Below are 27500 nucleotides of genomic sequence, written 5' to 3' on the forward strand. Positions count from 1 at the left end.
TTTGCGTTCAAGAGAGTATGATAGAAGCTTTTTGTATTAAACCTTCCTCTGCGATTCTCCGGCAGCAATCTTATTTCTGTATTCCATCGCGTCGCTCCCGCATGGCCGTGGAACCAGCCAGGCGGAAATGGCTCTGGTATCGTGGCTCCGCGACGTGGCGGGATCTACAGCTGCAATATTCTTATTTCCAGAGTTATAATTTTTGTTTCCATTGTAAAGACTAACACTCAGGACATTATGTGGCTGATTCACTGAGTCGAAGAGACCAGCCAACTTTTCTATCTATATTTCCATTGTAAAGAGTTCTATTCTAACACTCAGGAGTATTATGCGTGTGATTCAGGAAGTCGAAGAGGCCAGACAAGTTTTCCATATTCTGAAGCCTGAGTGTTGGCACATGTGGGTTTGCTGTCGCGCTGTCAATACTGGAGAAGCAACACCCAGAAGCCGCTGCATCCTGTGAGGGCCAAGACTCGTGTTATTTGCGTTTATGTTCGAAATTGTTCAAAATCTGCTCTAAAAACTCACTAACGTTTTTTTCCATTAAAGAAAATATGTAAGAGTTTCCATCACTGACTGCTGTGTTGACCTTTGGAAGCATATCTCAAATAATATCTCTTTTTATCTCTTCCAATGTTCAATCGAGATGTCATGATTGTCGTCTCTTCCATTTTTATGGCTCATTTTTTTTGCACAAACTTTTATTAAAATGTTGACTTCGAATATTTTAGTTTTCTCCGTCTCTCCTCTTCGCCTCGTGCCTGATTTTTCACAATAATGTTTCCTGCAGCCCATCACAGCTCCCATAGCTTAACGTTTTGATTGACATCTTCCTGTGCTGCTTAAAACTCAACATTAGAATATTGTCTATTAATTGTAAGTAATTGTCTAAGTTATCCTGCTTTTGATAACACCTGCTTTTCCTTCCAACTGGATTTATGATTACATCTAATTTATCTCCATGACCATTCACCTTCCCATAGATATAATTTCAGCTTTTATAAAACTTCTGGAATATTTGGAGGCATTTCTCAAGTCACAGTCACCTTGAAATGTCGGTAAAGACTCGTCAGGCGGGGATCAGCTGGTGAGCTTCCTTTCTTAAGTATACTTCAGTCATCCACTCTTAAAGTCACCGATAACAGGTAAAAAAATTCATATCATTGACATAATTCGAAAACTTTGGGTAGAGTCTTGCATAAATCTTTTACTTTTTAGAGCGTCCTCCTTCGGATTGAATCTCTTTGGGATTTCATATCATGCTTCTTTCCCGGCCAGTCTACTGATGCTGCTGCTGTGGTTAAGTGGTCAGTGTTCTCCTCCACCTAGCGAAGTTTGAGTTCCACAGTATCCTGACGCACCAAACTTCCCATTTATTCTCTTCTCCCGCCTCAACTTACCATCCTATCCAATTTCGTGTTGGTGATGGTGTCTGGTCTGAAGGCGTCCCCACTCTGCACGTGCACCTTTCCCAACGAGTTATTGCAGAACATTCAAGCCATTTCTTTTATGTCTGACTGTGACGCGAAAACCTGGTGGCCTGCAGTGCAACATTTTCACTCTCTCCATGGATCAGCCAGACAAAACCAAGCACTCCGCCATTCCCTTCCCTTTAATGACATTCGGCAGCACCAGCCTCTCTCCCTCCCTCTGCATTAAACATCCCCTTGTTTTCCTTCGCCATAAATCTACTACCGGAAACTTTATACCTTAACTCCAGGTGGTACAGTGAAATTAGTGGCTCAGTGTCGCTTATGTCAGCTTTACTCATTCCATTTTCTGGCTGTATAGGGGAACCTTCCTCCATTTGTGTATGAAGTGTGGCTATTGTGTGTGAAGAGCGACCGTCACTTGAGATCGAATTCAACGGTTATTCGTTTCAGCTTTCTTTTTTTTTCTCGTACTGTGACCTTCCTCAATGTGTACCGAGCCAATTCAGAGTTGATGTTCTTCCACCGGTGCTCTGAAGGTTCTGCTACTGATATTTTAACTCCTTGCTGCCTCTCGTGCTTGTTATCTCTCTCTCTCTCTCTCTCTCTCTCTCTCTCTCTCTCTCTCTCTCTCTCTCTCTCTCTGGCGGCATCGCTGTACGACTTTCTTTCTACTCCACTACATCACCATTCGATCCGTGTTATAAATGCAAAAGCTGATCAGTAACTTCCCTCGGCCAAACTCTTTAATGTTTAGTGTACGTAAAAATTTGCCCATCCAGTCTCTTTGCCTGTGCACCTCTCCGCCTCTTACTCTCACCCCTAAAAAAAAAAAAAAAAAAAAAAAAAATCATGCTAGGTAGAGGAGACACTCTTCACATACTCACACATACCCACCAACACACTCCCTAATCCCCACAACATCCCCCCGTAGATTTCCTCTGCACCAAAAGGCAGCTCCGGCCGAGGCAGCAGCAGCAGCAGCAGCACCCACTCACTTAAATCCGGTTCACGCCATGTAGCTTTTAACGCTCTGTAGGTCTTGGTCGATCAGGCGGCGCGCGAATATGTTGGGCGAGCCGTGTTATGCTAATGTCTTGCGTGTCGGGCAGGAAGAGCGAGGGAGGGGAAGACTATTCTCGCTCTCCTCCAGGTCGCGAAATGCTTCACAGGCATCGCTGAGTCTGTCGGAAGGGCGCACTGGGCTCCTCTCCGTCAGGCATGTGTGTGGCGGTGGTGGTGGCGGTGGTGGGAGGGGTATGGAGGAGTGTTCCCGCCGCCGGAGTGATGTGTGTGTTAGTGTCGGTTTAGTGGGTTATGTAAATACGCCTCGCCTGATCAGACACCACCCGCGCCATTCTTGTCTGTGGGAGAATGGATACGTTGAGCCTCCTTCCTCCTTATCATCATTCTGCCTGTCCCTCCTCAATCATCTATCCTCCTCTTCTTTCTCCTCATCCTTTACATCCCTTTGCTTTGTTCTTCCCTCCGTGCTCCATCCCCCTCCGTCCGCCACCATCCTCATCGCCGCCATCATTCTATCACCATATATTATTATCACACTCCCGCCTCTCTACACCCCCGCCACCTCCTCAACAACTACCACCATTTACTCCGGCCCTCCTTCTGGCGATTGGGAAGGTATTCATGCACGATGCCTTATCTCCTCTGCGATATTTGTATTGCATGTGTGTGTGTGTGTGTGTGTGTGTGTGTGTGTGTGTGTGTGTGTGTGTATGTAAGAAGGATGTGCTGGTGTGGGGACACACGCCCACACCCCATGTGCTTTGTTCGCTACGAGGATTGCCCATGTCCGCCAGCGTCAGCATGGCTGGGCGGACTCCCACCAGCAAGGCTGAGCAGACACGGACTGGGGATGTATGGGTGGTCGCTGGCCGGGTCAGGTCACGGCCAGGGCTGGCGTCCGGAGACAAAGGGTGAGGATTGACCTCACCCCCACGTGGTGATAGGCAGGCGGCCAGAGGCTGGGTCAAGTCGGGGACAAAGGCGAGACCGGCCGGGGACGTCAAGTCCCAAGGGGAAAGGCGCGCCATGGAATGTGGGCGGCAAAGGAGTGGGCGTGTGTCCCCACACCAGCTCAAGGACACTGGTCAAGGGGAACAAAACGAACGAAAAAAATGACCCGCTGAAGTGATAGTCCCTAAAGAAAGGTCAAAAGATGAAGTAAATTTGGAGGGTAAGTGTCATGAAACCTTCTATTTACAAATATGAAATAAGAAACGTGAAAAAAAGGTTCACTGCCAGAATGAGATGCAATGACAAGTTTGTTTCCTCTTTAAAAACTATCAACTATTTAATTGTCATTAGATCTACACTTCTTTCACTACTGGAAACATCATCGCCAGAAATGCATTACTCATCCCTCCACGGCGAGCATCACACAGCTCAGCGTCCTCTAGCGGCTTCATAAACACGTACTTTTATTTACCAGTCAGAACTCAGCGTTACCTGTTTCCCTTATTTCCTATGGTGCGTGTGTCCTCCCACTACCACCACCACCACCACCACCACCACCACCACCTACTCTATAACACAGGCCTATACCAATTTCATCCAACCTCACCAGCATACGCCATGTTCCTATTTCCGCCCACGCTTACCTTACCGATCCGGCTTTTACTTCACCGCCACTAGCACCAGCACCACCGCTACCACCTCTACTCCTACTACCAACAATAATAACAAGAGCAGCAACAACACATGGTCTGCACACCTGATCGGGCAATATTCGGAATAGGAAGGAGGAGGAAGGAGGAGGAGGAGGAGGAGGAGGAGACTGGACCCTCGCCAACACCTGCACGCTCACCCACTTCAGATAACACGAAGGAAAGAAAAAAGGGGGAGAGGAAAAAAATGAAATAAATTGAGAAAGAACTCACACCTTCGCCCCGACGTCCCTCACAGCATTCACGGTTTGCTTTGTGACAGAAATGTTATAGTTTTCCTTTGTCAGGCCGAAAAATAAGACGGGGGTGGAAAAAAAGTGGCGGAAACTCAAGGAAGGAGTTCGCTATTTCTTCACGGGAACGGAAACTGATTTATTATGTCCCTTGACGGTAATATATCCTTTTCTCCACCACTCAATGTAATCTCCACTTTTTTTTTTGCTTTGACGTAAATGTTCCATCTACCAGACTTCGCTTTCTCCCTTCTTCCTCTCCCCTTTTCTCCCTTCTCTCTCTCTCTCTCTCTCTCCTCTCTCCCACCGATCCTTGTGCCCTGTTTCCCTTTGTGTCGCACGCCTTCACCCTCCATCCTCCACCCGTCACCTCTCCATCCACGTAGTACCTTCCAACTTTCACATTTCCCTCCTTTTCTCTCGCATTTCATCCCTCTCCACCTTTATCAGTCCTCTCTTCCTATCACCTTTAGCACGTGTCCTCTCCTCCCCCAGGTGTGCCGAGCCTAGCCCCTCCAATCCATCTTGCACCAATAAATGCTTACTGGGAGGGTGGGAAAACAATCACTGAACTTCACTATTTCAGCCTCATAGGAAACAACATGCAGTCCCTGAAGAGTTTTGTCGCGTGGAGAATTATACCGCTTACTCAGAAACTTGTCCAGATTATTCCCAACAGATTTACTGAGGAAGGGAAAAGGTTTGATAATGTGGCGCTTAGTGTCCCTGGCAGATGCTGGGTCTTCTATCACCGCAGGGGTAATAAGGAAAGACGAGTGAGGTGAGGAGACAGAATGATGCTCAGGGGCGTGACTAAGCATTGGGTCAGCGGCAGGACAGTGCAAGGAAGGCAGAGGCATCGATTGGGTGGCTCGAGGCGTCTTGTGAATAAGGTGGCCAATAACGCGCGAGAGAAGGAAACAGCTGGTGTAAAATTTCTCGTTTAAATCACGCCCAGCTTCCCCCTGGCGGCCAGTTCGCTCGATCTCGCACCATCCTGAATCTGCTATTACGAGGGAAGCCTTGCGTGCCCTTCCTCCCTTCCGCCCTCCCTCACCTTGACCACATCCCACATCAACACACGCACACAGATACACCACCACACCGCACACACACAAACACACATACACGAGGCGATACAACAACGAAAGGAACGCAGGAAATGATACAAATGGAGCAGCCGATTAAAGAAAGGTTGGTGGGGAGTAAAATACAGGTACAACAAATGGAATGTTTCGCCTGGAGTCCTGCGGCAACTCCCGGCCAGTTGAGGGAGAGTCCAATCGCAGCCACGGTCCGAAAACGGCTTATTTCACGCACTTCTGTAGCGTCTTGCACATTTCCCTCGCAGATAGTCTTCTCCCTCCTCCTCCTCCTCCTCCTCCTCCTCCTCCTCCTCCTCCTCCTCCTTTTTCTCTTCCGCCCATTTCTCCGACTATCACTCTTTCTCTTAATTTTCTTTCTCATTCTCATTTTTCCTCCTCCACCGCTTTTTTATCATCACTTTTTTTTTCTTTTTTCCTCCTGTTAGTGCTCGTCCTGCTCCTCCTCCTCTTCTCCCCACCACCTTTTCCTCCTCCTCCTCCTCCTCCTCCTCTTACCCAGTGACCGAGTGAGTCATTAAATATGAATTCAACAAAGTTTGCAGGAAATACCAGCGAACATTTTATTATTAATCTGCACTAAAGGTGATAAAAGAGGAGAGAGAGAGAGAGAGAGAGAGAGAGAGAGAGAGAGAGAGAGAGAGAGAGAGAGAGAGAGAGAGAGAGAGAGAGAGAGAGAGAGAGAGAGAACTGATGTCCTTGCTATCTCTAATATGGAATGGTGTCACCTGCATCATGTAGTTTATATTCAACTGTCAAGCCGCCATGATGCAGACCATGAAAAAATGCAGCGTGGGGTGAGTAGCAAGGGTGGAGAGGAGAAAGGGTAGAGGGAAAGAGGAAGGGTGAAAAGATAAAGAAGGGAGGGAATAAACAAGAAGGGTCACATACAGGGTGTGGGAAATGACAAGGAAAAAAGGAAAAAGTAAAGAGATAAGATCAGGTAAGAGGGAATATACAGGGTGGGTCAAGAAGAGATACAGGGTGTGGGAAGGGAAGAAGAAAAAGAGTGAATGGGAAGCAGGGAAAAATATACAGGGTGAGTCAGGAGGATAAAGGGTGGGCGAAGAGAAGGGGAAAAGTAGAAGAACGAAAAGCTAAGCAGGGAGGGAATATACAGGGTGGGTCAGTGAGATACAGGTACAGGGTGTGGCAGAATCTTCCTCCCCTCGTGTGGCGGAAGATTACAGTGAGGGTGTGGGAGTTGGGCGTTCCATTATTTCGCTTTCTTTATCTCTCGCCTCACAAATCAAAACGTTTTCTCATCCCGAACAATTCTTTTATATCTTGATGCTGCGAGAAAATTAGAAGTGTTCTTTACGGCCCAGGAAGATACAGATGTAAGACAATAGCAATCTTTTCCGTACAATAAGCAGGCTATCACTCCTGTTACCGTGGCCTGCCCTCCTTTCTTTCCCCCTTTTCATTCCTCCTGTCGTCCCTCTTATCTTCTTCTTATTTCCTCTTACTTTTCAACCATATTCCCTTTCATATTTTTCTTTTTTCTTCTCTCTCTTTGCCCTTTTCTTCTTTCGTCACTCTTATCTTCTTATTTCCTCTTTTTTAACCATATTCTGTTTCTTATTTTGCTTTCTCTCTTCTCTCAATATCCTTTTCTTCCTTCTCTTATCCTACTCCATTTCTCATCTTCCGTCTTTCTATCCTTCCCTTCCCTCCTATTCCTGAAGTATCCCAACTATTTCCTCCTCCTTTTCCCCTCCTTCCTTCCTCTCTTCCTTCAATCTCCCTCGTTTCCTGTCTTCCTCCTCCTTTCCTCTCCTTACCTTCTCCTTTCTGTCTTTCATCCTCGTCTTTTCTCTCACTTCTTAATATCTAAAATTATTTCCTTCCTCCAGCTGTTCTATTCCTCTTCCTCCTCTTTCACCTCCTCCTCCTTCTCCTCTTCTCCTATACCTGTTTTCCCTTCCTTCAATTATTCCATCCTTATCGTCTTATTTCTCATTCCCTTCTTTCTTCCTTACCACAGCTGTTTCATTTCCTTCTATCTATACGAGTTTGTCTCCTCCTTCTCCTCCTCCCACCTCCAACATCCACTGAAATATGCAAGGGTGGGGAGAGTTGGAGGTTATTACGAGTGAGTTCGTGGGTGATGGGGAGAGAGAGAGAGAGAGAGAGAGAGAGAGAGAGAGAGAGAGAGAGAGAGAGAGAGAGAGAGAGAGAGAGAGAGAGAGAGGAGGAAACAGCAATAACCTCTCCCTTTCGCTGGAGTAAACATGACTGCTAATTAAGGCCAACTCTAACCCCACTCACTTAACGAACAAGTAGTGAGTGGGGAGGAGTGGGGAGGAGAGAGGAGAGGAGAAGGAAGTGCGTGCAGGAAAGGAAGGAAGGAAGGAAGATGAGAGAGAAGAAGGGAGGGAAAAAAATGCAGAGTAAGTGGGGGAAGATGTGTGAGAGAAGGAAGGAGAAAGGAGGAAGGAATATTGTAGGAAATGTGTGTATGAAGAGAGAGAGAGAGAGAGAGAGAGAGAGAGAGAGAGAGAGAGAGAGAGAGAGAGAGAGAGAGAGAGAGAGAGAGAGAGAGAGAGAGAGAGAGGTGACTACAAATAAGGAAAAAATAGGGAAAGTCGCAGGAAAAGAAAAAGAGACAGAAAAATAGAGAGAATACGAAAAAAAATACAAATAAAAGGGGAGAAGGAGATGCGGGAAGGCAAAGAAATGTGTGTGAGAGGGAGGAGAGGAAAGGGAAAGAAATTAAAGGAATATGTGGTGAGTGTATTGGAGGGCGCGTAAAGGGGAGAGTGAGAATGAACGAGAGAGAGAGGCACATGTGATCGGGGCAGAGAAGGGAAGGCAAAGAAGAGAAAGAGAGGGAGGGAGAAAGGTGAGGGGAGGGAGTGCAGGTGTAAGGTGGAGAGATAAGACGTAAAGAGGAGAGGAGGAGAGAAGAGAGAAGAGGAGAGGCTGGTAAAGGAGACAAGGAAGAGGTGAGGGGAGGATAAAAATGCTGTAAAGGAGGAGGGGGAAGAGAAAGGAAAACTATGAGAATATGAAACGCGAGGGAAATTATGTAATGGAAGGAAAGGGAAAAAAGAAAGTTAGTAAGGAGACCAGGAAAATGATGAGAGGAGGAAGGGAAAAAAACATATCAGAGAAAATAAAGAGGAAATCAAGGGAGAGAGTGGATGGATAAAAGAAAACAGATGGCGGGAAAGATTGAAGAGGCGAGAGAGCGGAAGAAAGAGAGGGATGGGAAGGAAATACGGAATGGAAACGAGAGAAAGAAAGGGAGGAAAGAACCCACGCAAAGTAAGTAGGGCGAGGCTGCATCGGGTCTCAAGACAACTTATGGCGCTTTATGGCACGCCAGGGAGTCTTCCCCCACCTGGCGGCCTCACCCTGCCAGCCTCACCCCTGCAGCCGCGCCCCGCACCTCGCCCGCCCTTCCCTGCCCAACACGCGAGCGGCGGGACTCGTGCGGGGAGGAAAGGACCCAAATCTTTCATATGCGCCTAAAAGGATTCCACCTCCTTTTGTCGTTTGGGTTTGGCTTGATAGTTAAATATTTGTGCGATTTTCTTTTTCTTCCCCCGCGTAAACCAGGAATGCAGCAGCGGTGGTCGGCGGGGCGTGGGCGGGTCCTGTGTGAGGCGCTGAGGAAACTGCCGTGGGTGGGGGAAGATGAAGTGATTGCCTCTTTGTGACTCTGTAAGCTTCGTTGGTGGCTTTAGTGCTTACTGGGTGCGTTGTGTTACTCATTCCCGCCACTGGGTTCCTTACTGGCTGGGTGTATCGATAGTAGTTTGTTAATAATGGTTTCAGGTAAGATTGCGCCGCTGTGATGTGTTTGATGGTGATGTGAACATGTTAATCGTGACAAGGAGCCGCAGTGGGTAGACATGTGTAGTGAATGAAAGGCGGATGATCTACACTCATTTTTACTGTGTTTCGTGTTTTTCTCACTGGTTAGACATGTGTAGTGAAGGAAAGGCGGATGACCTACACTCATTTTTACTGTTTCATGTTTTTCTCACTCAAAATTCTTTTACCTAAGAATCTATCAATAATCAGACTTTACACGTAGACTGCCATTTTATCAGATGACTGAAGGACTGAAGAAAAAGGGATGAAAATTAACCATAGTGGAATTTATTTTTTTTCATGGTTTTGTCTTTTTTTTTTTTATGTGCATCAACCCTGGATCACACACACACACACACACACACACACACACACACACACACACACACACACACACACACACACAGTACCTTGCCTCTGCGTTACTGACTGACACATGATGGACGCAGTGTGTGGTGTGAGTTGCGACAAACACAGGGTGCAATGGTGGCAATCAATCAGGCAGGTGATCTATGGTCATTAAATCGGTGGTTTTATTGCATCATATACATTCTGCTTAACTTATCAATTTGCTCTAATTTTAGGGACGCAGCATTATTTTTTTTTATTTCCAAGGTCATAATATGTGTGTGTGTGTGTTTATGTGTGTGTGTGTGTGAGTGTGTGTGTGGGTTAAGTTCCATATTTAGGCACGTGGGACTGTGTTGTTTGCCTTAATTTGCCAGCATCAATCTGTGGGAGAGGGAGACTATTATTTCTTGCGCTGTCACTACCTGCCGTGTGCTATAATGAGACGGACAAACACACGCACAGACAGACAGATGCTTAATTACCTCGACAGGTGAGAAGTTAATTAAGTTTCATCTCATTACGCACTCAAATTGGCATTCTGCATCTAAAAAAAGACTCACATTGCGACACATTCTTAGCTGGGGAATAATGAAGGCGAAGAAGTACAAAATATAAAGGGGAGAAATTGTGTAATTAAACGAATAATGAACGAATATTAAATTAGGTGTGCATGATCTCAACTGTGTATCTATTTGTCTATCTATTTATCTACTTACCCATCTATCCATGTATATCTGTCTACCTATAAACCCATTACTGTGATCCATCCACCCATTTCTTATCTATCTATCAATATATATCCACTAAAGAATAAGTGAGTGAATGAAGTAATGAATCTATCTATCTAACCATCTATCAAATACCTATCTACCAAACAACTCATCCATCTATTTATCTCAGCACATAATTTTTGTCAGTTATCTATCTGTTTTCAAATCTAACAACAAATCTCTATCTATCTATCTATCTATCTATCTATCTATCTATTCGCCTAGCTGTTTATCTATCTACCTGCCTGTCTGAGGAAGTAAACCAGCCCTCCTCGGTCCCAAAGCTAAGTCCCCAACCGCTTCAAAGCAACCAAACTTCGGTCTTACAGTGGAGGAGGAGGAGGAGGAGGAGGAGGAGGAGGGGAAGGAACTCTGGAGGAGGTCGAAAGGCGAAGGCGTGTGTTAGTCCGCAAGATGGGAACGACAAGAGGGGGAGGAGGGGAAGAGGAGGAGGAGGAGGGGTTGGAGGGTGTCAAAGGAAGTTAGTACAGGTGAGAAATAGGTAGAAATAGAGAAACGTATACTAAAGAAGGGAAATGAGAGGGAAAGATAAGACCGAGAGGTGGAGTGAAGCAGTGTGGTGGTGGTGAAGGAAGTGGTGGAGGTGGTGAAGGTGGTGGAGGTGCTGTCTGGCTATCTGTCTAGCTGTTTTGGGGCGGGGTGATGCAAGGCTGGTCTGGGCTGGGCTGGGCTGGGCTGGGCTGGGCTGCGCTGGGCTTGGCGGGGCTTGGCGGGGAAAGGCATTAGGCTATCCTTGGAAAAAGTTAGTTTAAAAGCTTTTTGAGAAAACTTGGGCCACAGGAGTATGGGTGGAGGACAAAAATAATGCGCGTGAAGAGAACTGAATATTATGTTGGTTTCCTTACCCTCTCACACCGACAGCGGCAGCGGCGGCTCTTTCATGCCCGGCCCACCTCACACCTCACTCTCATCTACACCCGCCCTACACACACACACACACACACACACACACACACACACAGTCCCCTAACCCATTCCCTCTATGCCCAATCTACGCCACACGGCTTTACTTCTCTCACCGGCTTATGTCAAGAGAGAGAGAGAGAGAGAGAGAGAGAGAGAGAGAGAGAGAGAGAGAGAGAGAGAGAGAGAGAGAGAGAGAGAGAGAGAGAGAGAGAGAGAGAGAGAGTATACAGAAAGTAAGGAAAATTTACTTTGGTATGCAAATCAACCAATAATAAAAGTTAGGTTGTGGAACAGTGTGAAAGATAAATGAGGTGATGATGACGATGATGATTATAGTGATTAATGATGATGACGATGGTGATTGATGATAATGCTGCTGTTGATTATATGATCTCTATACGGTCGGAAAACTGCCAATAAGATACGTTTTTCTTTTTTTATTGTTTTTCATCGTCTCATTAAGTTTAGATTATATTAACTATTAAGCATTAGCTGCTGTACACATAAATACATTATGGTTTGAACATACGAATACTGTCCCACTAATTGTTGAACTTTTTATCCTTAAGAGACGAGACATGACATCAATGAATAACAAGCACACGGCACAACACAACACAACATACGAATACAGTTTTCCAACATTTTATGACTAGTTTTTCCTTAAGGGACCAGACAAGACGGCAATAAACAAACACAACACAACACAACACAACACACACACACACACACACACACACACACACACACACACACACACACACACACACACACACACACACACACACACACACACACACGGCAGTAAGCGAGCCTTAATTTCACAGTCCCTCTAAAGCTGTTCATTACCAGTGGTGTGGCTGTGCTGTGCTGTGTTGTCCTGCTGTGCTGTCCTGCTGTGCTACGCGTGTTTCCTCCCCTCTGAGCCACACTGCACCCAACCACCACAGCTTTCTCCCCCTCTCTCTCTCTCTCTCTCTCTCTCTCTCTCTCTCTCTCTCTCTTTGATACACCGTTTCGTTATACGCTCGTTCCGTGCCACGTTTCTGTTATCTGTTTTACGCTCAAAGTTACGATACGGGTTCAACTGTCGCTCCAGGCTGCTGCTGCTGCTAAATTCACGGTAGTAATAATTAAAAAAAGAAAAGGAATAGCGCCACGTGAGAGAGAGAGAGAGAGAGAGAGAGAGAGAGAGAGAGAGAGAGAGAGAGAGAGAGAGAGAGAGAGAGAGAGAGAAGGAAAGGGAGGGAGAAAAAAGATTGAGTACGGTTGGATGTAAAAAAAAAGATTATTCTAAATGGACATGAATACAAAAGTGAATTCGGTTAAAAAAAGAGATTGAAGAAAAAAGAATAGGATGATTTTGTCATAAATGTCCTTACTACATCTCTCTCTCTCTCTCTCTCTCTCTCTCTCTCTCTCTCTCTCTCTCTCTCTCTCTCTCTCTCTCTCTCTCTCTCTCTCTCTCTCTCTCTCTCTCTCTCTCTCTCTCTCTCTCTCTCTCTCTCGCTCCTCCCAATTGTCAAGCCCCAGCAGTCCCCATCGCCATTTCCATCACCATTCTGACCAGAGAGAGAGAGAGAGAGAGAGAGAGAGAGAGAGAGAGAGAGAGAGAGAGAGAGAGAGAGAGAGAGAGAGAGAGAGAAACATACACACACACACACATAAAGAGACAACCAGGCAAGACAAAGCAAAAAAAAAAGGAAAAGAAATAAAAAAAAGATTTAGATGTAAGGGTTCATAATAAAACACGAAAACAGGAAAAAAAGTAATAAAGCTAAATGAAAAACAAGAAAATACAGACGTAAACAGAAACACACATACAAGAGAGAGAGAGAGAGAGAGAGAGAGAGAGAGAGAGAGAGAGAGAGAGAGAGAGAGAGAGAGAGAGAGAGAGAGAGAGAGAGAGAGAAAGGTGGAAAAAAAGAACCTCGCCTCGTCTCCCTCTATTGGTCGGCAGTCAAAGGTTGCCCAGCTCACTATAACAGTCCCAGGGTCACCAGTTCACGGGGTTTTTGGCACCAGCATCTCCCCCACCTACCCACCCCGGCCACAGGTAGGGATCAGGTGTGCTTGTTGTACGGCTGTGACAGGTGACTTAATGGCAGGTGTGGTGGTTAAAGGGAGTTCATTATGGGTTACTTTACTACGACTACTACTACTACTACTACTACTACTACTACTACTACTATTATATTTTTATATAATAATTATCATTACCATCATCATTAATTTTTCTTTGTATTTTATCTATTATCTTAAGACGAAATTTGCTGAGGACACACTTATACACATAGACAGAGAGAGAGAGAGAGAGAGAGAGAGAGAGAGAGAGAGAGAGAGAGAGAGAGAGAGAGAGAGAGAGAGAGAGAGAGAGAGAGAGAGAGAGAGAGAGAGAATGGGTCACCTACATACGTACGTACAACCCGTTCCCATAATTCCCCTTCGACGACAGCTTCCCATTCCAATACCAGTTTTTCTATAATAGTTGTTACTGCTGCCCTGGGTTGTTACTGCCGTGTTGTATAAGGATAGGGAAGGGGAGAAGGGAGAGGGGAAGGTGGGGAGGTGGATGGATGGACAAGGCGTGAGGGAGTGAGGTAGGGAGAGAGAGGGAGAGAAAGAGAGGTATGTGAGATTGTGGTGGTGGGAAGTAAAGATGAGAAATGGGGAGGAAAGGGAAAAAATGGGACGTTAAGGTTACGTAATAGTGGAGAGAGAGAGAGAGAGAGAGAGAGAGAGAGAGAGAGAGAGAGAGAGAGAGAGAGAGAGAGAGAGAGAGAGAGAGAGAGAGAGAGTACAGTGAAAACGTTGCTAGTGCTTTTCTTTATTGCTTTCTCTTTTTAAGTGGTGCGTGGCTTGTCCAGGGAAGGGAATGAGTAATGGTTTATCAGAATAATAACAAGTAAATCCATGCACGGGAAGACGCGGGCCAATTAACAATGATGAAAAAAGAATAATGGAAAATAATAATAAATCTTCTCGCTGCGATGACAAACCACGAAATTATATAAAAGTGTTAGTTTGACCTGACGCGTGGCTACAAAGGACATTTTTTATACAACTCGTGGAAATAAAAAAAAAAAAACATTCCTGCCTGAAAAAAAAGTATAATTTGCACTATTTATCTTGAAAGCGATAAATTTTAAGGGAATGGAATAAAAACATGACTGACTTTTGCTTTTTGGTGTCGCGGCAGGTAAACAAAATGAACAAAATTAAATGATGACTGCATGAAAATAGGAAAAAAAAAGGGGAAAATGTTGGAACACACGTACTAGTTAAGGGGTAGTTAAGAATTCTTCCGATAGATGGCTGCAGCTTTTTATTCCTTGTACTGAAGTGAACAGCTAAAAATTTTTGTTGACATTTCACATCACGGACGAAAATTAACAACATAACTTTTGCTTTCACTTTCCACACACACATACACACACACACACACACACACACACACACACACACACACACACACACACACACACACACATGCAAAAATGACTGGACGCAACACCTGTACATAGATTAATTTCCAGTGTACTCGTGAATGCCTCCATTACGCGACACACAAAATGAATACGGAAAAATATAATAAAGTGCACGAAAAGCCTGTCCCTGCAGCACTGGTCCAATCCACTCATTGCTCTTCTGCTGCAAATTCCTGTTGACACGCAGCAGGCCGCGGCGGAGGTGCGTGACGAGCGAAATGGTGACGCGAAGAGGGAGTAAATAAGGGTAGATGTGTCTCTGGTCAAGAGTCTTTCATCGCGAGGAATATAAAGGAAAGCAGGCAGTGAAAAGTAACGAAACAGTGACACAGAGGAGGAATAAATAAGGGTAGGCGTGTCTCTCGTTAAGGCACAACCGCAAGGAACATGAAAGGAAGTAATCAATGAAAAAAGTAAGTTTAGAAAAAAGATTAATTGACGGAAAAAATGTTACTAATGCAGCATCCTAGTGTGTGTGTGTGTGTGTGTGTGTGTGTGTGTGTGTGTGTGCGGCAGCTAAGTGGTTGATGGCATTCACCACTACGGTAGGGACAAAATTTTCACAAACACGAATGGCAGCCACGCTTCATCTACTCCACCTTTATCAACCTGTCGAGCAATACACTTTGTTTTAATCCCGAGTGTTTATGCTTTTGCGTTCCATTCATCCCAAACACTAAGGGGGATGCTCTTAACATTGGCATCTCTCTCTCTCTCTCTCTCTCTCTCTCTCTCTCTCTCTCTCTCTCTCTCTCTCTCTCTCCACTCCGTACTCTCATTCCGCGTCCCCTTCCCTGCAGTGGCTCCATATCCCGCGCTCCCCTGGTGATGTTCTGGTGACGCGGCGGCAGCGTGAGGGAGGAGAACTGTGTCATAATTCCAGCTTGACTTTTATCCCCCCGCGGCACACACCAACGTGGAATAATGTCTTTTATCAGCGCTCTGGTATTCGCCCCTCGCTCCCTTCCGCCTCTATGACTGCTATCGATGAAAAAAAGAGGAAAGAGTTTTCGTTTTTTAGTTTTTATATTGGACATTGGTAGTTAAGAATAAAAAATGTTTATAATCTGTTTTTTTTTTTTTGTCTTTTTCTTTCGCTGCATGTTGTTCTGTTCCTCTTTGTGTGTGTGTGTGTGTGTGTGTGTGTGTGTGTGTGTGTGTGTGTGTGTGTGTGTGTGTGTGTGTGTGTGTGTGTGTGTGTGTGTGTGTGTTTCTATTGCCTAAGTCGAAGCAGCTTTGCCGTGAAATCTAATTTAACCTTACCTGATGTGATCTCTCTCTCTCTCTCTCTCTCTCTCTCTCTCTCTCTCTCTCTCTCTCTCTCTCTCTCTCTCTCTCTCTCTCTCGCTAAATGAGAACAAGGTCCGTGCTGATTCTCCATGAATTGGTCGGTTGGTCAGGGAAAGGAACTATTGCGAGGGTGAGGGCGAGGCTGGATTCGGCAGAGTGAAAAGGACGAAGGAGGGCGAGGAGTGAGGCTGCGTCAAGTCAGGTCACTCAGAGGCTTGCCAGGTCACATGTTAAAGGGACAGTTTCATTGGTCAGTGTGGTGTGAATACTTCAGCAGCACACCAGTAAAACCCATGAATTATGTTGACAGATTTGGATTCTGCTTTCATGGTGGGTTTGTAAGATTCACTCGGGACAGTGTTATTGCAGTTTTCAGCAAGAAGTGATGAACAACGAGAACAGTGGTATAAAATAGTGAAGACACTTGCAGACAAGCGAAGTACAATGTTTACACGTTTAGCCAGTGAATTACAAGTCAAAAAAGATTCTTATGAAGGTCGTGCCTTACGCCAGCCACGACCTGTACATCCTACAAGTGCGTCTCAATACACGCAGCCGCCCACTCACCTCCACTCTTAGCACAAGCATTTTGAACCCCAAAAATGTTACAGCGCTCACCACATCGTCGGGGCGACACACGGTTCTCTCTCGCAGGCCTCACCTCGTGACGTTATCGCTGCTGACACGCAGCTTGGAATTTGTCGGCACTGCATTACTGGTGCATGTGGACACTTATTGATTTGTAATATTATCAAAAAGTTTATATCCATAACAAAATACACATGAATACTTGCTTTCACAACTAACAAACTTTTCCCATAAAAGGAAAGAGAAAGTTTGCACTTCACCTGGACGCTGATGTGTTTAAAATTTGTGTGGGAGTTCAATGGAACACGCCGGTCCCCGTTGGTCCCCGAGGCTCACTGCGCCGCTCCAAAATAATTCACACAAATAATAACTGATGTATTTTTTCTATAAATGAAAACATTGTTTGTGTATTATTCATTATTTATCCATTTAAATTTATTTATTTATACATTGACTCCATAATTTTCTTGATTATTTATTCACCTTTTAAGTGCTCCAATACCACAAAAATACATATACATACATACATACATACACATATACATATTATCATACACAGATTACGTTCTATGATGGGCATGAAATAAATACACGCGTGAATTAAAAAATCTTGTTGCATGTTTAATCGTTTCATCATTCCTCAGAGTGGCAATATTTCCACACGGCGCTGCGTCTGTTCCATGAAAGCAGTCAAATCATAAAATCCTCTTGACTTCTTTAAATATTGTGATAATATGTTACGTCGAAATCTCAGTTATGAACACACGCAAATCATCAAAAGCTGCCATGCCTTAAATCACTCCAGCATCCTGAGACAAGACGAGTGGCGATGCAGGCTACACGTCGACTGTTTCGCTAATAAATTCTCAAACTCATATCTTCAAAATAATATGACAAAAAATACTCCTTTTATTTATTTTTTTTAGTTACTGTCTTTTAAAAGTATTCAGATCTATTGCGTTTCATGTTTTTCTTCCTCAGTTCGAAATGTTACACCATCAACACTGCCATCACACACCCACGTCACATCAACAACAACAATCCATAATACCTGGCATGGCGGCACCTGCTCTGGGCCTCGCCAACACCTGCGTCTGACCACGTTGCCTCACCCTCCTGGCCTCTCTGATAGAAGGAATACATAATACCACTTTATTTCCTTCATGAACTCCACGATCGTCCAATATGAAGAACTATTTCAACTCCTTTCAATTTCTCGTCCATGGCATTGTGATATTTGCATTACGTCGTGCACGGTGTAGCGGAATGGAAAGGAATAATGGAAAGTACCGTCCATGTAAACGTTCCATAATGCTTCCGCTTAAAACTTCCAGAAATATAATGAAGTATTTTATGGACCATTTCACCCAAAGTTGTTCTTTATGTTGAGAACGAATCGTACGGCGTAAAATAACGCTCGCTCGCACGCGCACGCACGCACGCACGCACGCACGCACACACACAAACACACACACACACACACACACACACACACACACACACACACACACACACACACACTCTTGACGTAACATGTACACCACTGGTTCATTGCTGAGATTTTTATTTTCATTTTCCCTGTTGATGAAAGTTGAAAATGAAGCCTCAGCCGCGCCGCTTCCATCACGCCGCCTCGCCTCATCACGCAGGACAATCAATGTATGCAAAACACGGAGATTATTGAGAATGAGCAATTACTATGAATAAACCCACCAGTGAATCACTGCCACGTACCATGAAGGCTGGGGAACAAAGGCCACCACTACCACCACCACCACCACCACCACCACCACCACCACTGTCACCACCATTATTAGTACTATTACTACTACAGTTTTTCATTATCACACCTGCATAAAACAACGCACTTCCTGAAGACACTGTTAAAAAAGGAATAATGAAGGCTGGGAAATAAAAACTACTACCATCACTACCAGCACCAGCACCACTACAATTTTTTAAAACTATCATACCTCAGTTATTACATCTCAAAACAGCGGGAAATAACACTTTTTGAAACAATGTTAAAAAATGACACAATGAACAACTGGGAATCAAAGACTACTACCGCTACCACCACCACCACCACCACCACCACTACTACTACAAATTTTTCATCATCGCACATTTTATTACATCTGAAAACTACTGGAAAACAACAACACATTTTCTGGGGAAATTGGTGAAAAATACTAAAAATACCTAGAATATTAATTAAATGAATCACAGCACGTCCAAGTAACAAAAGTATAAATTTCTTTGTCATATCAATAATGTTATCTTTCTGGTAAAGTGACTTGTTGCAGCACCCTTACGATAATAACCTGTTTGGGAATTTCATATATATATATATATATATATATATATATATATATATATATATATATATATATATATATATATATAGAGAGAGAGAGAGAGAGAGAGAGAGAGAGAGAGAGAGAGAGAGAGAGAGAGAGAGAGAGAGAGAGAGAGAGAGAGAGAGAGAGAGAGAGAGAGAGAGAGAGAGAGAGAGAGAGAGAGAGAGAGAGAGAGAGAGATTTCAGCTTGTCCCTAATGTTACTTTTCTATTGAGTCTTGAGGGAAAATTTCTTTTACTACTACTACTACTACTACTACTACTACGACTACTACTACTACTACTACTACTACTACTACTACTACTACTACTACTACTACTACTACTGCTACTACTACTACTACTATTACCACAACCACCACCACCACCACCACCACCACTACTACTACATATAATGCTAATACTGTCTATCTTCATCACAACTATATTCAATTTTCTTTTTCTGCGAGTGTAACTTTTTAAGAGTCTATTCCTGTATGCCTGCTCTCTCTCTCTCTCTCTCTCTCTCTCTCTGATGACCTGGCAACGAAGACTTAACAGTTTTGAATATACAGTAAACCACGAAACCATTGTCGGCCTGTCAGCGCTGCGTCGACTTTCACTCTTGCTTTATCCCTTTCCTATACAACCTTGCACTCCCAGCCTCGCCTCCCCCGCTTGCTCCTGCCTTTCTCTCTCTCTCTCTCTCTCTCTCTCTCTCTCTCTCTCTCTCTCTCTCTGATCCTTTGTACTTCCTTGCTCTCTCATTTTCTCTTTTATCTCTTGTTTTCCCTTCTTTTATTCTGTTATTTTGATTTTTGTTTTTCGTCTATGGTTTTCTCTTACTTGTTTTCGTCTGTTTATTTTGTAGTTTTCCGGTATTGTTTGTTTTATCTCTTTTTTATTGTCTCTCTTCTTCATTTATTGTTTTCATATTTATTTTTTGTTTTTCAATAGTCCCTGGTCTTTTTCTCCTTATTTCGATCCTTTTTCTCGCATCCTTTATTTTTAAGTTTTATCGTATTCACTTCTCATTTCTTTATCTGTCATATCCTTCACATACCTCTCCCTTCCTTTTCTTTAACTTCTCTCCCTTTTTCCCCTCTATTCTTCTTTACGAGTCTTTCCCGCTCTCTTTTACCAACTCTCTACTCTTTGTTATCCTCGTATCTCTTCCTTATTTACCGCTCTCTTTTCAAACTCTCTACTCTGCCATTCTCATTTCTCTCTAAACTCTCATCTCTTCCCCCACGTTCTATTTCCTCATTCCTCTACATCACCTTACCAATAACTCCTCTCCTCAAACCCGACCCACCCACCCTTCCTTCACCATCACTAGAACGCAAGTAGAACACATTTCATACCCTTCACTTCCTCACTTCCTTCCAGCTCACTAACCCTCTACTCCTTCACCTTCCCTCCTCCCACACTCTCCCCACTGGTTCGTATCTGCACCTTGCCTCCTCATAATCAGGTAAGGGTGGCGGCGAGTGGTGTGGCTGGGGACTATCAACCCTATTGGCTACATTTTTGTCGGGGCATTGCGTGGAGGAAGGCGGCAGTCCACGGTAAATAACTTGGCCCAATATCAGCTTCTCGCCGCGGTTCCTGGTATGACTTTAAGCTCCGTAATGAAAAGAAAAGTGAAAAAAAGAACGTAGTGGAAAGGAAAATAAAAAAAGAAGAGGAAAGGCGAAATGCAGCAAAGAGAAGGATGTGAAGTGGGTGTTGGTGAGAAATAAGTGAGAGTATGGAAAATACATCAATACAAGTGATACAAATAGACTTTTAATCTCCGCAATGAAAAAAAAAAGTAAGCGAAAGCAGAAATAAAAGCAAAATGTAAGGAAGAAAGGATATGAAATGAGTGTTGTAATGAAAATGAATGAGAAAAATGAAATTACATCAATACAAGTAATATAAATTAACTTTTAATCACCGCAATGAAAAGAAAGTAAGCGAAAGCAGAAATAAAAGCAAAATGTAAAGGAGAAAGAATATGAAATGATTGTTATAATGAAAAATAAATGAAAAATAAAGAAAATACATCAATACAAACTATATACGCTTTTCTTTTTAAGCTCTGTAATGAAAAAAAAACCCGAAATAAACGAAAGCCGAGATAAAGAAAAAATTGAAGGGAAAATATTTCAAATAGGTCTCGTAATGAAAAATGAAGTAGGAAGCTGAAAAAAAAATAAAAGAATACAAATGAACTTTTAAGCTTACCCATAAATGAAAAAAAGGTTTAAAAATCTGAATATAGCAAGGGAAGAGGGAGGAAAAATGTAAAACAAATCCTGTAATTAAAACAAGATATGAAAAATTGAGAAAAAATAAATAAGTAAGAAATGAATATACTTTCTGTGATGAGAAAATAAAAGAGAGAAAACATGGAATATAGTAAGAGGGAAAAAATAATTATGTAGAATAGATCTTATAATGAAAAGACAGAGAGGAAATAAAGGAAAGGGAAAACTACATGAATACAAAATACAAGTCTATGAGTTAAAAAAAAAAATGAAGATAAAAAAAATATGAGTACAGAAAAAAATAGTAAATGGTGAAAGGAAAGATATAAAAATAGTTCCCGAAATATAAAAAAAGTAAGAAAATAAAAAGAAAACAGAGCAAATGGAAAGAAAATACGAACAAAAATGAAAAAAAGTAAAAACAAGGAAAATATATAAGAAGGATGCACATATATGGAAATTCATCAGCTTTTTCTTTACCAGACGATGAAAGAGAGAAGGGAAGAAGAAGAAGAGAGAGAGAGAGAGATGAAAAAAGAAAAAAGTACACTATATACACACACGTAAAGGTCCCACGACTCGTCTAATATTTCCTTCACTTTCCATTAGAACAAGAAATTGAAATAACGATGACTTCAGCCAAAAGAACGAATTGAGAAGATGGAGGAAGAGTAGAGGAGGAAGACGAGAGAGAGAGAGAGAGAGAGAGAGAGAGAGAGAGAGAGAGAGAGAGAGAGAGAGAGAGAGAGAGAGAGGAGGGAAAGTGGGAAAACGAGCAGAAAGAGGAGAAGGAAGAGGGAAAGGAAGAAGAAGAGAGTAAAAGAGGGACGAGACTTATATGTTGACATAAAACGGACAATTTATTCCTTGGGTGAGTGTATATGAGAGAGAGAGAGAGAGAGAGAGAGAGAGAGAGAGAGAGAGAGAGAGAGAGAGAGAGAGAGTGTGTGTGTGTGTGTGTGTGTGTGTGTGTAGGTGGGTGAGTGTTTAGGCAAAGCAGACACGGTTTCATGGCGGGTACTTGCTTTCATCACGCCTCGAGGCTTCATTAGTCGGTTCAGTCTCGCCACCGTGTGTTTCATCTCGACTCAACTCAAGCAGGCGTGGAGTCTCGGCGTCACACGTAACATTCAGCCCGGCATATGCGTCACTTATTAAATGCGTCACTCTGCGTCACGGAATCCCAATAAACGTCACAGGTTTTGTTTTTGTTTTCATTATCTCTGTTTTATTTAATTTGGTGAGTTTTGTCCATTTTCTCTCTCTCTCTCTCTCTCTCTCTCTCTCTCTCTCTCTCTCTCTCTCTCTCTCTCTCTCTCTCTCTCTCTCTCTCCACCTCTGGCCAATGGCGTGTATGCCTAATAGGGTTTCCTTGTTTTACTCCCACGTCAGATTAATCCCTTTCATTATTCTGGCACGATCTTCTCCCAGCACAACAAACCGTCCTGCTCTCACCCTTGTATTGGTTATGTTCCCTTTTATACGCATTCTTGACCTTCCTTGGAGTGCTGTTCCCTTTCACCGAGAGACGAAGCACTGTACTTGTTGTTTTTTTTTCCCTAATACAACGTTAAGCACTTTCCTTCCCTTCTCTTATGTGTTCTCTCTCTCTCTCTCTCTCTCTCTCTCTCTCTCTCTCTCTCTCTCTCTCTCTCTCTCTCTCTCTCTCTCTCTCTCTAGTGAAGATATCAGATACTTTCCTTTGTTATGTTGTGTCTCTTATTCACACGTCAGGTTCTCTTCTCACCTTCCTTACCGTGGCGGTGTTTGGTGCTGCCCTCCTCTCCCCATTGCAGCACCTCTCCTCTCTCCTTTCATCGAGTTATTTTGGAAGTTAATTAATGGTAGCTTTTGTCATCTTTCTGTTTATTTTCCTCTCTCCTGTGCTTTATATAAATGTATCTATTGTGATTGGTGATACTGGCATTGTTTGTTCGTTGAATACTGGTCGTCTCTGTCTCTTTGTTTCTCTCTCTCTCTCTCTCTCTCTCTCTCTCTCTCTCTCTCTCTCTCTCTCTCTCTCTCTCTCTCTCTTTCTCTCTCATTTCTGTGTATATATAAGCTGAAAATATGTCTCTCGCTACATTTTTCTTATATTTTTTTCGGGCCCGTAAGAAGCCTCGGTTCATTGGATATAGTCAAATAACATTTACGTTATGATGTATATGTATGTTGTATTCTATGGCCAAACAAAAAACACCATTTCTCTCTCTCTCTCTCTCTCTCTCTCTCTCTCTCTCTCTCTCTCTCTCTCTCTCTCTCTCTCTCTCTCTCTCTCTCTCTCTCTCTCTCTCTCTCTCTCTCTCTCTCCCAAGACATGAAAAACACTCTCACCTTTCACTCACTCACTCACTCACTCACTCGCGCTCTTACATCCTTACCTGGTCGCAAACCTTCCTTCCCCTCCTTGTTCCTCATCCCTCCCCCTGTCGCCCCGTGCTGGTACTTCTCGTCAGCGCGGCCTCTCCTCCCCGTCAACCCAGACAACGCGCACTCTACCCAGCCTTTTACGGGCCACTACGAAGGTGCACAAAGGATATCCGCCCTCCACCGTAACGTGCCCTGATGTGCCGCAACGTTACGGCCGAACGGGGCAAGAATTCGGGATGTATTTAAACTCTGACCATAACCGAGGGAGAGTTTCCGTGAGGCGCGGCACATTAAGGGCGCCAGGCCGTGTGTTGCAAGGGGAAAAATGGATCTTACAGCACTACCCGAGTCTGCCCGCCGCCTCCTCCCCGCCGCTGCTCCGTCCCGACGTAGATAAACTTTGCAGGAGAGAGAGAGAGAGAGAGAGAGAGAGAGAGAGAGAGAGAGAGAGAGAGAGAGAGAGAGAGAGAGAGAGAGAGAGAGAGTGTGTGTGTGTGTGTATGTGTGTGTAGGATGCGTATGTTATATAACTCATACATAAAACAAGCTCTCTCACACACACACACACACACACACACACACACACACAACCAGTATCGGCCACGTCCCGCAGCAACACAAGACGTCAGGCTGCGTGTATGTGTGTGTGTGTGTGTGTGTGTGTGTGTGTGTGTGTGTGTGTGTGTGTGTGTGTGTGTGTGTGTGTGTGTGGTTGTGACAGACAGAGAGAGAGAGAGAGAGAGAGAGAGAGAGAGAGAGAGAGAGAGAGAGAGAGAGAGAGAGAGAGAGAGAGAGAGAGGAGGGGGGGCAGGTTCAAGGTATTGCGCGGAAGGAGGAGGAGAATAAGGTGAAGGGAACAATGACGCAAAGGATCGTAATAGAAAATAAGATCTCAGCGGGATGAAGAGAGAGAGAGAGAGAGAGAGAGAGAGAGAGAGAGAGAGAGAGAGAGAGAGAGAGAGAGAGAGAGAGAGAGAGAAAGAAGCAACTCAAGGGTCTCAGGGGCGTGGAGGCGAGAGACCAAACGGCCCCGACACCCATTACTCCTTCATGTTGCTCGTTTTTGTGCAGTAATTAAGACAGTTTTCCCTCCCTCAGCGACAGGTAATTCCAGGTATAATTATTCCTCGGCGAAGGGAAAAAAAAAAATGCTGTAAACCGGCCAGGTGACGCCCGACGGGAGCTCAGGTGTAGAGGGACGACTTGGCCTCCTCCTCCTCCTCCTCTTACTCCCCCTCTTCCTCTTCCTCCTCCTCGTCACCCTCTCCTTCTGTGACATAAATGACTTCCTCTACCCACTTCATTATTGGTTTTTAAGTGCAAAGAGGTGGTAAAGGGAGCTGGGAAGGAAGGGAGGGAGAGAGGGAGGGACGGCGGGAGGGAGGCCTGGATTAAAGAGAAAGCTAGCAAACGTGTGAGTAGGAAGGAGATGAAGGATTGGTGAGAGAAAGCAAAATGTACAGCGTGGGGTAAAGAGGCGGACGAAGAGAGAGAGAGAGAGAGAGAGAGAGAGAGAGAGAGAGAGAGAGAGAGAGAGAGAGAGAGAGAGAGAGAGAGAGAGAGAGAGGGACAGAGAGAAAAGGATCCGCGTCAGGGAGACAGACATGTGTGTGAGGCGAAGAAATGCGATTTGAGGAATGGATAAGAAGACAAAGAGCGACGTTGACAAAAATACAGGACGACGCACGTGCGAGGACTGACAACACGGAAGAATATGAGGCGCGGGAAACAAAATCGTCCCTTACAGTCTGAAGGAGTCGGGCGTGGAGGAGGAAGACAAAGGCATCGGTGATATTAAATTGAAAGAAAATAGTTCTCTCTCTCTCTCGTAGCATCTGGCGAAGTAATATGTATCTGTTTTGTATGTGGTGGGAAGAGGAGAAAGGAGAGAAGATGGGAGAGAAGAGGGGAGTTGATGTTGAGAGGAAGGGAAGGGAGCGAAGGGGAATAATGCAGTAAGAGAGGTGAGTGAAACAGTATTCTCGCCTTCATAACTGGAATGCGGTAATTCACGGGGGGACTATTTCATCACCTGCCAGCAACGCCCTGGATTAAACGCCGCGCGGACCCACACTTCGCGCACTCACTTCCCTCAACATTTCGCCAAGCTAATAATGCACCTCACGCAACGCAAACACACTAATACACGTGTTCATTAAACTAATCCTCTACCGCAACAGTGTCCTTCGATTATGTCTCCATTGGTTTTGAGGCTCATTCCTGTTCCGGGTATTTGCAACACACGGCAAGGCAGTGAAGGGGGTGATGAGGACACTGGGTAATCCATGATAGGAGGGACAGGCGTGAGGGCTGCGTGCTTCCCCTATCGCATGAAAAGAAACACGATATGCTATTAATATTAGTGACAAATCCTTTTGCATAATATGGAGGGCAACATCTCCAGAACACAGTCACAGAGGGATTGTGAAGGGCTGTAGTGGACCCCAGCAGCCTGGAGTGAGTGTCTAGGGTGAGTAAAGGGACAGATGTCCAAAGCCACAGACCAACACCTCACCTTCAGTAATTCATGAACGTGGTGTACCTGGATTAGTTGAAACGATGATGTTCTCCGCATTGGTCTCTCGTGATGCATTCACCTGCTGCTGCTGCTGTGCGTGGAGCGTCCAATTGTTTACGTGATGCACAACTTCTTCAACATTTCACAATTGACTTGAACACACTGAAATTAACGCTGACAGTGTCCTACTTGACCGGTACGCTGCGTCCACACACTGCATCACCTTCCCGCCACCACTTCACTGTACGTTAACACGTCAGAAGGCATGTCCTGTACAAGAGTTGTCGATCAAAATGGTGTCATTGTGAGGATGTGGATCGTTTTGGGGAAGATCAAAGCAGCATCGTCTTATCTGTCAGACAGTTTCTGAGCACTTCTTGAAGAAAGCACCTCCAGTGATTATCGTTTACAATACAAGCATTATGTTATGGCTGATAATAATAGGAGTAATATACTCGTACTTGTGTTTGTGTATATATGTTCCTCTCTCTCTCTCTCTCTCTCTCTCTCTCTCTCTCTCTCTCTCTCTCTCTCTCTCTCTCTCTCTCTCTCTCTCTCTCTCTCTCTCTCTCTCTCTCTCTCTCTCTAATGTTGCGGATGGAAAATACTGCATGATCGCAAAATTATCTTAAGAGTTAAAATGTTCTCACAGTTTCACACAAACGTGGGGTTCTCGAAAAATTCATTAGCAATCTGCACACAATACCTTCAAGTCGAGAGAGGCGTGTGCTTTCCCAGCCAGAGCAGAATATGATAATTTAACAAACTTGCTTTTACGACCCTTCTGGTATTTCGCCGCGCGTTTGTCCGCCCGCTGCAATCTTCGCGTTCTCTGCCTAAGAAGTCCTGTGTGGAAGGTGAAGCAGGGCGGGTAGGCAAGGTATCATAATACATGCATCAGCTGTTCAAACATGACGCACACAATGGATAATGTTTATGGCACGTAAGAGAAAACTAGTAAGATTTTAGAAGCTAATTCAACGAACGGACACTAAAACTCCTCGCAGTGAAAACTCTCCAACGTTCCGGCTTTAAATTTCCGGGGAAAGTGTGGCATACATTTCCTGAATATTACACTCCATTTTTGTTTCTTACACCTCACGCACTAGTTACACTTTACAAGCAACTTCCCTTTAACATCTGATGGCTAATATTATTAAATCAAAGCACAGACAGAAAGATGGATAGACAGACAGATACATGAATACACTGACACACACACACACACACACACACACACACACACACACACACACACAGAGAGACGTCGTGTAGCACAAGTGAGTTTGAACATATTCCTGTCAGGCTGCAGCTGTTCCTCTCTGAGACAGGA

General features: G+C 44.3%; 1 protein-coding gene across 1 annotated transcript in view; it reads left to right on the top strand.

Annotated features, from left to right (window-relative positions):
* The window catches only part of LOC135106537 (cell adhesion molecule 3-like), a 147575-nt gene that overhangs the window by 116831 nt on the left and 3244 nt on the right, over positions 1 to 27500 (top strand). The window lies entirely within an intron of this gene.

The sequence above is a fragment of the Scylla paramamosain genome, chromosome 13 (genome assembly GCF_035594125.1).
Source record: "Scylla paramamosain isolate STU-SP2022 chromosome 13, ASM3559412v1, whole genome shotgun sequence".
NCBI lineage: Eukaryota > Metazoa > Arthropoda > Malacostraca > Decapoda > Portunidae > Scylla > Scylla paramamosain.